General features: G+C 40.4%; 2 pseudogenes; both read right to left on the bottom strand.

Moving 5' to 3' along the window:
• Nucleotides 1–524, bottom strand: LOC111753997 (immunoglobulin lambda variable 1-40-like; annotated as a pseudogene).
• An 8,070-nt stretch (nt 525–8,594) lies between these two features.
• On the bottom strand, nt 8,595–9,051 carry LOC100716498 (immunoglobulin lambda variable 4-69-like; annotated as a pseudogene).
• Between the last annotated feature and the right edge of the window lie 985 nt (nt 9,052–10,036).

Raw genomic sequence — 10,036 nt, forward strand, 5'->3', positions numbered from 1 at the left:
TCATGGGAGGTTCGTGGAAGGTTTTTGTCTCAGTTCCACATTAGACTGGAACACAATGAAATCTTCTTGACTAAAGTCCCATGCTGAACAGTAAAAATCAGCATTATCCTCAGGGTAGGATTTGGGATGCTCAGGGTGGCTGTGTTTCCTGACTTGGAGCCAGAGAAGCGGTCAGGGATCCCTGAAGGCCAAGTAGTTCCAAGCATCACAGTTTTGGGAACAGCACCAGGAATCTGTTGATACCAGCTCACATCATAGCTTCCAACATTGCTGCTGCTTCCAGTGCAGGAGAGGGTAACCCTCTGTCCCACAGACCCTGACAATGAAGCTTCCTAACTTAGCACAGACTGTGCCCAGGACTCTGGAATATAAATGGTACAGAGGTGAGCCTGCTTTACTTGCCATGCCATGTTCCCAACATAAATAGAAAACAAACCCACAGCCTGCCCTGTATCTATCCTATCCACAGCCAAATTACCTGAGCAGAGAGTGACAAGGGTAAGGAGGATATGAGTCCAGGCCATAGTGAAGTTTCCCATGGTGGTCTGATTTCTTAAGATGCACCAGTATTTCAGAGCTGCAGAGGGTCTCTTGTACCTCTTTCCCCAGAGAGGGAACTGAAGGGCCTCCTATGCAAACCATGCCCCTTTCCTTGAAAGCCTTCCACTCCTCTGCCAAATTCTGTGTCATCTCTGATTGGGGCTGGGTAGAACTGATCTCAGCTTCCCAGGGATGAAGTTCACTAGCTGGTTTCTGGCAGGTCTATGCATGAGGAGCTAGTAGCTGGTGTCTTGCTGGGCAGGACCACAGTGCCCCCTGCTGCCTCAGAACAGATCTCTGGGCTGCACAGAATAGAAACATGCATAAAATATTTTCTCTTCTGTTTTCTTCTTCTCTATCTCCTTCTCAGACAGGAGACCTTTTCATTGTCTAAGAGCTTCCTTCACAGGCTATAATGGTCTCATAAGTATTGATAAGCCCTATTTATAGTGGTAGAGTAAACTTTTCCCACTGTAAATTATTTCTGGAGTCAGCACACCACAGAAGGAAGAAAGATGTCAAAATAGACATAATGTATTGGAACAAAGGCTTGCACTTTTGACTCTCCCCTTTTATTGGGAACTAGCCAAGCTCCCAATCTTATGGATAAGATCTGAATGAGGATTAAAGACAACAGACAAAGTAATATGTTTTGTGGGGTTCTAGGAAGAGAAGCTTAGACAAAGACTTCTCTGGACTGCCCATATTTATTGGGTCCTTAGCAATTCAGGAAAACACAGGGATGGTAGGGCACATCTCAGGCAAAAGCCCAGGAAAATGACTTGAGAAATTAGAGCTTGAGAAATTCAAACACAGACATTCTAAACAGCAAATCTTGCTAGTTAAGAGATCTGTCTTACCTTTAATGTTGGCAGTTATTGCCCTGAAACTAGAATGAGGGTCAAATGTTTTCAGAAGCTGTTGTCTTGCTTTTAGGGACTCTAAATATGACCTTTTCCAATAGGCTAGAGAGCTCTGTGATCAGCAATTTAACCCTTACATAGCCTGGTCCCAACACTCTTTATTCTGTCCAATTTCTATCATGGAATATGATATCTTCTCCTCATAAGTGTATTTTATCTTCCTTTTTCATAAATAATGAGAGGGGTATATTCAAGGTAGGAGATTGGTGATAATGAGAGACCTCAGCTTATTCTGTGGGTGCTCAGTTCTAAGAAATCTGAGGGACCCTCAGCCTTTCCTCCTAAGCCTAGTTTGGCCCGAGATCAGGCTTAAGTCTGATTATGTCTATGCACTGGGGACACTTAGGCAAACAGAACTGTGGTTCAGGTGGATGTGGAAATCTTAGCTGGAAGTACTCCAGGTACAGTGCACTTCTACCCTGGATGTGCAAAGGAAGAATAATGGATATTTCATGTCACCTTCAAGATCATACCATTAAGACCTGGGAGAGAGAATGTCAAACTGCCTATGGGTTTTGAGAATACTAAAATAAGCAAACACAAACATTTTTGCATTCTACATAAACATGGATGCTCATAGGAGGCTGAGAACAGAAAATTATAGGAAAACATAAGGGAATTTTACAAATCACTTCGTCCAAATATAAGTGATAAGATAGGAAAAGAGAATGACATTGGAACCTGGTTCCAAGGTAAAATCTCCAGGACTGTCATCCAGAAAGACCTCTGAGAAGAGCAAAGGCAGTACATTATGGATTGGACCTTTCCAGTTTGACTTACAGGGAGATTACACTGTAGTTCAGAGCGATGAGTAATAGGGGATTAGATATTGTCTTTATTATTGTAACATCTGAAAATCTCAAAGCTAGAAATACTGAATTTGAAGTTTAGAGATAGACAATTTGATTGTGCCTAGTAGTATAATGTCACACTCATGTTGAATTGGTTTCCACAAAATGTGACCAGTCAACACTGGATGATGAGGATATTGATTCTGGGAAGAAATAAAGGTAAAACACTGGATAACACCTCACTGACACATGAGTGAAAGGTAAAAGAGAATCCTGAAGTGTGAAGAATGGCACACACCTATAATCCCAGCTATTCGGGAGGCTGAGGCAAGAGGCTCTCAATTTTTTTTAAAGTTTGGGGTGGGATTGTAGCTCATGGCAAGGCCCTGGACTCAATCTACAGTATCAAGAAAGTTCCCAAACATATTTTTTTGGTAAAATCTGGTTCTGCTTTATGTGTATATTGTTGTACATACTCATGCTATGTGTTGATGGAGTAGATGCTCATTTTGGCCCACATGTAGGTGGTTTGTAGATTCAGACATCACTTTGTGTGTCCAAAAGAGATGCTACAGGGGGTCCTGCTGACACTGAAGATGAGTTGGCTGTGAATATCTGCAGACACTGACATAAGAAGGGGACAGGCTGGGATGGCAAGAGGACTCTATGGGTGGTAGCATCCAAGTCAGGCTGCAGTGAGACAGCGGGAATTCCTGAGAGGGAGCAGATGAGGAAGGCTGGTCCTCACTGTATTAAAAACTAAAACTTTGACCTCCCTGTCTCTTTTTCACACCTTCCACTTAATTTCTCCCCATTATTGGAATTTTTGTAAATGTCTCCTTGCTACATATTGGCTATTTTTATTTTCATGACTCTGACAAAGTCCCACATTGTTTTAAGGGAACACTTGTCATCTTTTATTCTCATTCTACAACTCAGTGTGACAAAGAAAAATACATCATCTCTAGTTTCTCATTTATATCGAGAGCACACACGCCATTCAGCAGAAACTCTTCCAAGAAAGCCTCAAGGACAGCACTGCATGTGGCTTCATGTACTGTGGGTCGTGTCAGCCTCTTCTTCATGAGCTCAGACACTACACCTTTTCCTTGCAGTCAAAGCTTTAATTCTCTTCTGTCCTCTTCCTCTAGAAATAGAATTAAGAGGCCACCAAAAATTCACCCTTTATTTACCAAACATGTCTTTTTCTATGTTTGCTTCATACCCTGCTACATTATTTATTGATTTTCAGCCTTTTCAATGAAGCTTTGAATTTTCCATTTAAGGATCATGCCATATGAGAATAAAGATAATTTACCATGTATTTATCTTCTATTTCTTTCTCTCGCCTGAATCACCTTTAGTCTGAGGTGACTAAAGACTGGTGATAGTGGATATTTTATCTTGCTCCTAATTTTAGAGAAAAAAACTTCTACATTTTATCCATTTAGTATGACATTGGCTGTGAATCTGTCATAAATGGCTTTTATAAGACTAGATAAAGTCCTATGCCTATTTTCTTCAGGGTTTTAAAAATGAGACAATCATATAATTTTTGTCCTCATTTTTGTTTCTGTTACATACTAAATTTATTGATGCATATGTGGGGACCATCCTTTGATCCCTTGAATAAAGTCTAATTGGCCATGAGGTATAAGATTTTTAATGGTTTGTGGCCTTATTTTTTTTGCCAGTATCCTGCTGACAATTTTTGCATATATGTTCAATAAAAAGATTGGCTTGTAGTTTCTTTTTAGTTGAGTCACTGTCCGATTTGGGGGTCAATAAAATGCTTGCTCTCAGGAATGAATTTCCAGTACTTCTCTTTCAATTTTTTGACAAAATGGGAAGCATGTATCCAAATCTATTCTTTTTATGTGGATATTGAAATATTACAGCACTATTTCTTATAAAGCTTAAAATAAAAAAGCTACAGTTTGTATATTCTAGGTAACACTGTTGCAAATCAGTTTTAAATAAATGTATAGATTAATTTCTGAATTATCAGTAACATCTCACTTCATAAGATGTTTAAGGTATGCCTGCACCATGCTATACTCTGTCTCTCTCTCTCTCTCTCTCTCTCTCTCTCTCTCTCTCTCTCTCTCTCTCTCTGTCTCTCTCTGTCTGTCTCTCTCTCTCTCTCTGTCTGTCTCTCTCTGTCTGTCTCTCTCTCTCTCTCTCTCTGTCTCTCTCTCTCTCTCTCATACAGTTTGTACATGAGAAAAATTCCTGAAATAGTTTATTTTCTATTGCAAAACACTTGGCATAAAGAAGCTTTTTCTTGCATACTGGTTTTTAATGAAGTGGAAAAGGATCTCTGATTTCTAAGAGGAGGTGACAGGCTAAATAATTTTATACGATTTCATTCTATGAAATGGATCAGAGCAGAAGCAAAAACTTCTATTCTAGGTGTAGATAGACAATGATCCAGGTTTGTGTAGCACAGGGGGTCACAGGAGGAAGTCATTGTTACTAAACTAGTTGAAGTCAGGATTCAGCTAACCAGACTGAAGCAGGTTCATTATTGAGGATTATATAAGTGAAATTCTTCTCAGCACTCATCATTGCTAAAGAAATACTCAAACAACCAAATAAGGACTTCCAAAAGATGCTGATGCGAAGATGATTAATATTTTCACTGCTTGAAGCTGATCCAAATTTAGAGATGATGTATTTTAATTCTAATTCTAAGGTGCCTAATTGAACATTTAATTCTATGACTCTGTTGAATTCCACATTTCCCCCGCAGATGCTGAGGGAAATTGTCTACAAATTAGGAGATTTGTTATCTTTGAGTTTTTGAGTACAAAGTGGCTACAACACTATTTTGACAGCCATGTGCAGAAGCATGCTAAGATTGTTCAAAGTGGAGGTGCTATTCAGGGGGTGACTCTTGAATGTCTATTGGGAAGGAAAGAGCTCCAAACACAAGGAGAAAGTTAGGCTGCCTGGGTCCAGTGCTGCTCACTGGCTCAACTAGCAAAGACCTGGGAACAGCTCAAGATGTGATCTGAAATCATAATAACTGAAAACTGAAGACAGGGATCCTGAGGGTTTAACATCCCCAGAAAGAGTGGTTGCTGGAGTCCTTGAATTATTCTGTGAGCATGAGGTGGTGGCAAACTGAACAAAATTCAGAGGTTTTAACTGGCCCAAAATCTGGGAGCTGGTGCATTTTTGCCATTTTTAATGGTTCCCCTTCTCCAAATCCTGAGACAAAGATAAATGACAAGATGCTGGTAAGAACTGGAGCTGGCAGCTCCTGGTACATTCTGCCTGATGCATTGAGAAATGGTGAAACAAGGTATCAGTCAAACCCAGCTGTGGGAAGGTTTCAAAGGAATTGACTTCTGTGGCCTGATCCTGAGGAACAGGTTTCTGAATTACTAAATTGGTTCTTTGTCTCCTCATGGCATGTGGCTTTGTGGCTCTGAGTTTCCAGCTTCTGACAATAATATTTATTCTTTAAAATGCACTAGAAATACTTTGAGTCTTTGGCCTTAAGCTCCATCTCCTCATTCTTCTCTGTCCTCCTGAGTTATGTCCTTCTCTGTCCTCTCTAGTTACTGAAATAGCTTGCATGTTTTTCTCTCTCCAAGTTGATGGAATGAACTTGCTACAAAACATTCTACACTACAGATTCTTTCATAAATTTCATTGAAAAGATGCTTATAATCAAGATCTGGGTGCCTAGAGAGTACTGTGTTATGTCCTTCTTATCTAAAACAGTGAGAATCTGGACCAGCTAAAACTGTCATGTGTTGTAGCATGGTAATAATCAGCTTTGTTCTCAGGCTGAAGCCCAGAGGACAACAAAAGTCCACTTTAGCTGGAGGCTTCTTGAACCAGAGAGGTAGCTGGAGAACTCAGATTACCAAAGATATGCTATATTTCCTATTACTGTACCGGGGATAACACATAAATTTTCATGACTTCTGTCTGTTCCAGTGTGCAACATGCATTTTTAAAGATTGTTATATTTGATTTTTATTATGCATGGTAAGCTTAATTTTCTCTTTGGGAATACAGCTTCAAATATAATAGAAAACAGTGACAAAAATGTTCCTATCCTTCCTATGTAGAGGAGTCTGTACAATAGAGTGGGTTATGTCACATTCAGGGTGCAGGTGAGTCTCACAGAAGTTCCTGGAGATGCAGACTCAGAGGGAAGCTGATTCAGCACAGACTTGCAACAGAAAACTGCAAGCTCATATAGTCATGTTCTTGTGGAAAAAAAAACATCATGTGAAATCTGAAACAGATGAGACTGTATGTTTGAACTGGTAACAAGGCTACATGGGCCTGTCCTTACTTATGCAATGAGAGAAGAACAAGAGTAGAGAAGTCCAGACTACAGGAGATGTAAGCTCCTGAAGCCCCAAATCAGTACTGAGAGGCACACATCTTTTTAAATGTTATCACTATCTCAGAAGAGGAAAAATCATAAGTGCAAATTGATTTCCCTCTCCCTTGACCTTTGCTGTATCCTGAGCATCAGTTAAAGTTGAGCTTTATGCTTCAGTTAGGGTTCCTGAGATGTAGGTGTGAGACTTATCTTCACTAAGGGGAGTGACTAGGGAGGAAACCTCTGCTGAAACCTTGCACAAACATATTAGTAGAAGACTACTCAGCCCAGAAAATCACAGTTGCTCTTATCCTATCAGTAAATCAAATACTAAGCCATAGCACTGGAAACTTGAAAGTATCATGACTATGGGTGCCCACTGTATGTACTGTGGTAGACTTACAGTGACCCCTGCTTCTCTTAGGGTTCTATCCTCACTCTGTGCAAACTCATCTAAGTACACTCTTTTGTAGGACTAACTGTGGGCATGATTTTATCCAGTTCCCCTAATATAGCTTCCAGTGAGACTGCCCACAGTTAGTCCAATCATGCCCATGGAATCCATGTTCTGGTATATCTCAAGGAATCGAAGGTAGTAAATATCATTTGCTATTGAAGAAATGTAAGACTCTTGGGAGGTTTAGCTATGGAGACTGTGACCCTCATACCATGTGACCAGGGTGCATGGAGGTGAGAACATACAGGGCTTTCACAGCCTAAACCTGAGTGACTCCTTTCACAGGGGCCAGGGAAGGAAGCTACTGTGATGTGAGTGGGTAGGAATTTAGGGTCCTAAATCAGGGCACAGAATGGATGGGAGACTGACACTGGAGATGTAGGGTTCTTCAATGATGAGTGTCTCTAAAAATATTCAGACATATAAACAAAAGTATAGAACTAGGAAACGGACTGACTCGCTGCTCTTTGTTTCACAATACTTAGTAGATTCTTGATCACACTGTGCTTCCATACTTCTACATTTCTTCATACAAAAGAGTGTACTTAGATGAGTTTGCACAGAGTGAGGATAGAACCCTAAGAGATAATTGTACAATCTATTCTCACAGCACCTCAGAATATGGAAAGTGTTGTTGTGTATCACTGAAGAATCAGGAAATGACAGCCTTACCTTATAGTGACTATTGTGACATATCAGAGCACACAAATAATTATTCAACACATGCTTGATTTTTTTGTATTTGTTTAGAGTCCACAGCACAATTGATGTAATATTGGGTTGATTTTGTTTTTGTACCAGGCAACAAACTCAGGACCTCATACTGTCCAGGCAAGCACTTGCCACTGAGCTATATCCCCAGCCCAATGTAATGTTTTTAAAATTACAACTATTATTTCATATATGTTTGGATTTAAATTGCTGATCTTTTCACTCCCATTGATAATTTTCCCCCCTTGTACCACATCCCTAAAATGCAGGAAACTGGAAAGCTGAGGAAACTTTCACAAACTCTCAAATTTTTAAAAAGTTCTCTCTCCCATCTAATTTTATGTTATATCTCTTATTATAACATCATTTCTAATGTAGTTTTAAATGCAGTGACTCTTCAAATTAGAAGTAATGTAATGTCTTAGGATTGGTCACCGAAAACAAACTCCTTGTCACATAATGAGAAATGTCTTTAGTCCAACAGTTAGAATCTGGAAAAGAGTATAAACCTGTGACACAATATAATGAGGATTCCACAGAACAGCAGGGGTCAACAACAACTGCTGAATTATTTGCATTATTCTGTCTCTGCAATCCATAGGAAACTGGCCATGCAAGCTGTTTTTCAGTGACTTAGCAGGATTCAGAACATACATGGGTCTGTACTTTTAGATATTGTTTCAATAAAATTAACATTTTTTTTACTGTTTAAGACACCAGAAACTAAGAGCTGTGTGGTGATCTTTGACAGTAGATGAGAAAAAATAATTTTTGTCTCATTTCCCCATTTATTTGCTTCACTGTACATTAACCACCACTATAACTCACACCGCATAGTCAGCCTCGTCTTCAGGCTGGATGTTGGAGATGCTTAAGTGGCGATCAGCCCCAGAGCTGGAGCCTGTGAATTGATCAGGTATTCTGTGCCCTTGGTATGGCTTCCAGCACTCTTAACATTCATCACATAATCAGGGGACTTCCCTGGCTGCTGCTGATACCATGAAATGTAGTAACTGCTGTGCTTACTACTCAAAGTACACGTGAGCTTAATCGAGCCTCCCAGAGAAGCAGAAGCAGAGGGTGACTGTTTCAGCTCAGGCAGGCAAAAGGATCCTGAAAATAAGATATGCATTATGACCTGGGAAGAGGAGCAGAGCAGAAAACCATTCTGGTAATAATTTAAAAGGCAGTTTCACTGAGCTGGGGAACAGAAAGATGAGGACCTTACTAACCTGTGCAGTAGAGGAGGAATGTGAGGAAGAAAAGAGGGGTCTGAGCCATGGTGCAGACACCACAGAGTTCTAGTGAAGAAGCCATACTGGTGCAGGGTCTCTTATCTACCCTCAAGTCCCAGAATGCCAGGATGCCCAATATGCAAATCTATTCTTTTTCTAACCAATCAACTTCATCCATGGGCCTATGTTGACACTGACATCTAGTATCACTTTGGGACGGTGGGCTGGGCAGAGCCTAGTCTGTGGCTTCTCAGGGCAGAAAGAGGCTTCTAGACATAATGAGCCTTGGGCAGACACGAGGAGAGAGGTTCCTGGTTTCCTGACTCAGAGCCCTATGGCTCCACTGGCTATGTCTCAACATTGTGCGGTGTCTCCTGGGCACACGTCCAATGTCTCTAGGGCAGATGGCCGGTGGTCACATACCTGCCTCCACCAAGGATTTGTCTAATCCCTGCTCTGTACTCAGGAGCAAACTACAGCCACGTCTCAGAAGAATTCTGCTACCATGCCTCAGTCAGTAATTTTTTTGTTCAAGATTCGTTGATGATAACAAAGCATACAATTCATCTCACTTTATAAGGAAGGGAGGCTATTTCCATGTGCAAACATAACATGAAAGAAGGTTGAGTTCCTGGATAGGCCAGCCATAAACCTATAACCCAGGTTTTCCTCCAAGCCAGGTTTGTCTTTTCCTGTTTGATTCCTCACAATATTGGATGAGCAGGGGCATATTAGTGAGCATATGTAAGAGTAAATGAGAACATTCTGTGAATCACGGTATACATTAAAAATAAGAAAATCCTAGGAAATACAAAGACAAAGTGCAAGTGGAATTATAAAAGAATTTCTGGAGATCGAGCTTCATTTGAAGTAAGCTGTCAGAGTAGTTTAAAGCAGAACACATATAAACAGTTTTAAGACTGAAGTAAAATGTGGCAAAAACTGTCCCTGATTTTTCTAATGTAAAGATCTTAACATTAACAGAGGAGGTGACATGGAGAAAGGTTAAAGGGCAGAGAGGCCCAAGAACC

This window comes from Cavia porcellus, unplaced genomic scaffold, assembly GCF_034190915.1.
Source record: "Cavia porcellus strain 051 isolate PalLab524CR breed Dunkin Hartley unplaced genomic scaffold, mCavPor4.1 scaffold_16, whole genome shotgun sequence".
NCBI classification, from domain to species: domain Eukaryota; kingdom Metazoa; phylum Chordata; class Mammalia; order Rodentia; family Caviidae; genus Cavia; species Cavia porcellus.